Source organism: Rhipicephalus sanguineus, chromosome 11 (assembly GCF_013339695.2).
Source record: "Rhipicephalus sanguineus isolate Rsan-2018 chromosome 11, BIME_Rsan_1.4, whole genome shotgun sequence".
In the NCBI taxonomy this organism is placed as follows: domain Eukaryota; kingdom Metazoa; phylum Arthropoda; class Arachnida; order Ixodida; family Ixodidae; genus Rhipicephalus; species Rhipicephalus sanguineus.
This window is the reverse complement of record NC_051186.1, coordinates 27,213,987-27,220,042: the sequence shown is the minus strand read 5'-3', so window position 1 is coordinate 27,220,042 and position 6,056 is coordinate 27,213,987.

Here is a 6,056-nt window from a genome sequence, read left to right as displayed (position 1 = left end):
GTTTCGATTTCTTCTTCCTCTAGTCTATCTTTCTATCTTTCTTTCTTTCCTCCTTTTTTTCTCTTTTTCTTTTATTTCTTTCTCTTTCTGGTCTTTCTTTCTTTTTCTGTTTATTGTCTTTCTTTCTCTCTGTTTCCCTCTTTCTCTTTTTTTCCATGCAATGCTTCACTATCTCCCTCCTCCTTTCCCTACTTCTCACTCTGCCTTCGCTTTCCCACCTCCTTGCTATACTATAATACGCAAGGCTATGTTTTGCTCCGTAGCGTGCCTGGATAGCCGAATGGTTACGATGCTCGCCTTCGGACCGTGGGTACGCGGGTTCGAATCCCGCTCGTCAAGAAACGCTTTGCGCCAAGAATGTTTCTCTGCCTTTCTCTTGCTTTCTCTCCCTCTCTATCTTTCTCTCTTTCTTCCCTCTCTCTGTACTCGTGCTCTCACCCATCCGAGTTATTGCATCCACGCCGTACAAATCGGCTCAGCAGGAGAGCGCACGCCGTGCGCAAATGTTCGTGGAGCGATGCAGAATACGAAGAAGAGGACAAAGAGAGCGCGCGCCGGCTGCGCTCTCTTTGTCCTCTTCCTATCTAGCGTGCACGCGCTAGGATAGGTAGAGTCCATTCATGATGACGATAGTGTATGGGAACGCGGTAAACGGCCATAACGAAACGCAATACTGTTGCGATGTAATAAGTCCTGTGCGTTTACGAGCCAAAACGACGAGATGATTTATGGGCACGGAGCCGTAGTAGTCCTTCGTAGTGGGGTTTCAGCTAGTTGTTGTCGATGATCCAGAAATTCGTTGTTTACGGGCCAAATCAAAGTGGGACAAGGGCACAGGCGAGGCTAAACGAGCACTTCGCAAACGTGCGCATTGTGCTCGATGTCGGCCTTCCTTTTGTCTTGCCCCTTCTATTGCTGTGGTGGCTGCGGCAGCCGAATCGAAAGACCGCCACCTCCATGTACCGCATGCAGTACTTTATGGCCACTGATTGACCCGTAGTGGACAAGCAGCAGAATAAAGGCAATGAAAGCTGAACCAGGTGAAACCAGTCTACTCCTCGACAAAGCCAAAAGCTTCGAGTTACGATTACCCTTCAGCCTACCTTCGTGTTTTGATGCTTCCCTCACGACAAGAGCTATCACCATCACAGAGCTGTCTTGGTTTTTAACAAAGTTGCAGTGGCGTCCTATGAGCCTAAGCATTCGGAACGATGGCAAAGTATTACAATATTACGCGAAGTAATGATCGTAATTTTCTGCACATGGAGCATAAGTTGTAAGCATTCCGTTGCTACAGGTAATCCCACATAATATCAAGCATGCCTATGGACCATAGGTCGGCAAAAAATGTGGGGCTCACTCAGACTCACTCAAGAAATAAATTTCGCCGTTGGAGCTCACTCGGACTCAGACTCACCAAATTTTTCCTCAACCGGACTCACTCAGACTCAACAAAAAATTTCTCAGCCGGACTCAAACTGACCAAATATTACTCACTCGTAATCACTCAGACTCAAACTCACGGCTCTATCTGTGTCTGAGTGAGCCGGAGTGAGTCGACTCATCAGTCCATTAGCGACTAATTACCTGTTTGGACCATGGTGTCAATGCTCTTTAACACCAATATCTCGCATAAGTGGTGGTGTTCTTGGCGCTTTTTGATCTCGTACCTTCAATTATTATTTTACAGTGCTTTCAATTCAGTAAAGACATTTTTAATGAAATAGCTTACTCACACGAGATATTTTTATAAAAAACTTCCCCTGAAAGAGTCTGCGAGGGGGGGGGGGGGGGCGTAGTCGTGGCAGCTGCCCCCCGCCCCCTGTAAGTCACGTCCGGGATTAATGAATACTGAGCTGGCGTGTGAACGCTAGTATACTTTGAAGTATATGTGAATCGACGGAAGTATAAACGTGAGCCGACATGCGGCTGCTAGCTATGCTCAAATTGTGTAGAAAGAATCATTTAGGAGGAGAAGGAGGAGGAGGAGGAGAAAAACGGAAGTACAGGGAGGTTAGCCAGTTCTCAGACCGGCTGGCTACCCTGGGCTGGGGAAAGGGGTAAGGGGAATAAAAGATGATAGAGACGAGATGTTACAAAAGAAGAAGACAAAAGAAACCGAACAATAATACGATAAACGACACCGCTTAAAGTCTGTCTCTGAGACTAGTTGTGCGCAAAAAACGCAACAATGCTTTCACAGCTTTCCGTGCCGTGGACGGTTTCGGCCAGTGTCCTATCAGATCTTTTCCTCCATAGCTCGGAAAAAAAGTGTGGAGATCACTCATACTCACTCAAGAAATGTATTTTGCGTTTAGGCCTCACTCGGACTCACCGAAAATTTTCTCAGTCGGACTCACGGCTCGATCTGAGGCTGAGTGCGCCTGAGGGCGTCGAATCATGTGTGGATTTGCCGACCTATGCTATGGACAAAACACTCGGTGGCTGTTGCAACGGTGGCGTGACGTGGACCGCCGTGCGCTCTTCCCAAGGCTCCCGCTGCATTCATAATTCCAAGTGTGCCTCGCCCCCCGATATCAGATAACAACCTGACCTATGGCACTTGGTGCGGGGGAAGCAAACATGCATCGAAACGCCAGTCTTGTATGATTACCGTCACGGTCCCGCAAGATCACGAGACCTCCAAAATTCGGTGCGCGGATTGCAGAGCATAACGAGGGCGCAAACAGGCATCGATGTATCGGTGCAATTGAAATCGCAATAAAATTTACGTGTACGACAAACTGTGGAGCGCTGTCGATCTGCCGATATAAGCACCGAAATGCCACAAATACAGTACATGAAACACAGAGGTAGAGGACATGGTTAATTTATTTCTCGCATCGACGTACGTGTCCAGAAGTAGCGTGACTTATGTCAGTAGAGAATCAGTCGGAATTGCAGTGCCTCATTTTAATTCGCAGGCGGCATCGAACTGTTGCATAGCGACGAGAAAGGCCTTGCGAATCAATCAAACGCACGAAAGAGAGAGAAAGAAAGTACACATCATGTTAAAGGGTCTGTAGATTTTGAAATAAGGCAACGTACGCCATCAATATCGAAAATTGCTGCTGGTTTACGATATTTGACTTTTAAGCAAGAAGTAGCTACGCTAAGAAACGTAGGCTAAATGAGAACTAACAGACAAGAATGCCAAGAAAAGTATAGGAGGTGTTATTGGTAGTAATTAGAATATAAATGTGAAGAAAGTAAAGTGGACGAAAAGATAACTTACCGCCGGCAGGGACCGAACCTGCGTCCACTTTACTTTCTTCACATTTATATTCTTATTACTACAAATAACACCCCCTGTACTTTCCTTGGCATTATTGTCTGTTAGTTCTCATTAATACTGTGTCTAACAAACAAAACCGAGCGCTTAAAGAGTCACCTTCTTTCCTTCAATTATAGGCTAAATGAAGTCGTTTTGTATCACCTTTAATCACTGAAAGAATCCTGACAGCCTATGTACATTGGTGACAGGGCCGCTCAGTGCTGCTGCCGACGTCAAGAGGCAATTAAATGCAATAACTTGGCAGATGCTGTGAGACCAACCACACACATTTTATTCGGAGTATGGGCTCTTTTACACACCAGCCGTTCTAAAAATTTGGCCGGCATGGTTTTGCGAGTTCTCTCATTTCAAAAGCTGAAATTAGACCAGGAAACATAACCCTACGTCTCGGCTGTGCACGGTGCAACTACATGAGCATGTGGGCATGCGCAGGGTTCCCCATTAGGGGGGGGGGGGAGGAGAGCACAGTTTCAGCGCAGCACCCCAGGCCCCGTTGTTGAGTACCATTATTAAACTTAGCGCAAAATAACACGCACAGAGTGAAGTGGTAACATACACAGCGCAGACTATCAACTGAAATTTATTGAAGAACATTCACACATATATACACAATGAACAAGACACGTGATGAAAGAATAAAAACGAGTTTTAGTGACTAGCACTCAAGTAATCTATTTCGATAGGGTGCAACACTATCGATGGCCTCGCGACACATGCCTCACCACATCTGTAGATACAGAACGCTTCCTCAATTTCTCGCTCCGTTTTTCCGTTAAATCTTGCCAGCACACTTGCTTCCGTCAGCCTGGGCGAGCAGCCGCAGTCCCTACAATGAAGCGAAAGGTTCGAACATGGTGGCCCATTCAAAGAGGCTCTGTGGTCAAATAACCTATCATTTAAGCAGCGCTCTGTCTGCCCGACATAGTTTTTCCCACAGGACAAAGGTATGTTGTACACCACTTTCTTACCACAGTCAACTAACTTTTCTCGGTGCTTGACGTCGCACCCTTTGTTCTCCCGACCTTGCCTCTGTAACTTCTTATGCACCGCCGGGCAAAGCTGGCCAAGCTTCCTTCCACCTGAAAAAACAACATTACACCCATACCTGGCCCCTACTTTTTTCAAACGATGAGACACCCGGTGCAGGTACGGAATACAAACAAAAGGACCGCTGTTGTTTACCGAACGCTTTTTTGACCCTCTCATTTCCTTCTTCATTTTCTGGTAAAGCCTTTCTCCAAGGAAGGCCAAGTGGCGCTCCGGGAACCTCGAATCCCTAAGTCGCTCCACCTGTCTTGCGAAACTCTCTTCTATCTGATGTGGACAAGACTTTCTGAGTGAAGCCTTCAGGCAGGACACCGCCACCCCATCTTTCACAACCTTCGAGATTCCCGAACGGTAATCAATCAAGGCCTTCGCGCTACGGGGAGCATACCTCCAACATACATGACTCGCCAAAAAACTTAAACACAGGTCCAAAAACTGTATGCGTTCATTATTCGGCACTTCACATGTGTACTCAAGTCCGCCACCTAATTATTTAAACACTTTCAAGACATCCACCCTCGTATCCACGCACCTATAGTCCTCTACCAACACCAGGTAATCATCAACATACCTAAACATTTTAATTACAACACTTTCTAAAGCACATTCCAATGCACGATCAACCATGCCCAAAAATATTTCACTCAAAACAGGCGCGACACATGAGCCTATACAAATTCCGGACTTTTGAGTGAAAACACCACCTTCCCAACAAATTACTGTAGAAGTCAAGTACGCAGCCAGAAGTTCAAGGAAGGCACTTGTCGACACACCACACCTTTGCTGGAATTCCTGCTCGTTATTGTCATCCCTGATGCAATTTCTTACACTCACAAGTAGCTTGTCATGCGGCAATGAATAGAACAATTCCTGCACATCTATACTGAAACCAGACAGTACCTTCTCAGAGCCTTCCTTCGGGAACTCTGTTACCTCCTCGGAATTCTTGACACGGAGCGGGTCCACCACACATAGGGACGATAGGTGTTTCTGAAGGTAGCCAGACACTTCGCACTGCCAGGTCCCGCGTTCCGACACAATAAGGCGAAACGGTTTTTCCGGCTTGTGCGTCTTCACAGTGAAAAACATCTGTAAAACAGAGCCCTTCACTTTCTTCACCGCAGCACAGAGGCGTTCCAGATTCATCTCCTGCAGAATAGTGACCAGCTTCTTCTTAACTTCAACCGGTTTTCCAACAAATGGTTTTAGGTGTTTCTGCACAGCTTGTTCCGCTTTTTCAGAGAACACGTCCTCCGGCAGAAGCGCGAAAGTCCCTTCTTTGTCCGCTACCAAGGGTCTAATCTTCATTTCGATGAAGTAGCCCACAAGATAACGTGTGTTCTCGGCATATCCATTCACCTGCACACGTGGCTTCCTACACGCAGCTGAAATAACACCAGCGCACTCTGCAATGCATCGAGGCTTCTCAGTTTCCGGCACACGATCCGCAACAGCCCTACCCATCGCCAGGGCTTGAGTAGCCTTCAACTGTGGCTCGAAACAAAACTTTGGTCCTAGTTCCAACGTCCTCCGAACCCGCTCCTCCACCGTCAAGTTTCCAATCAGCTCCACTTTTTGAGGCTTGGCCACTGTCTTCTTATTCCGCGGTAACGTGGGAAGGGCACAGTTCCACACGAACTCAGTCACACGGAACCTTGTCCTTGTCCATTCCCTATACATCCGAGGGCTTCTTCCATTGCCATCCCATCCGCAT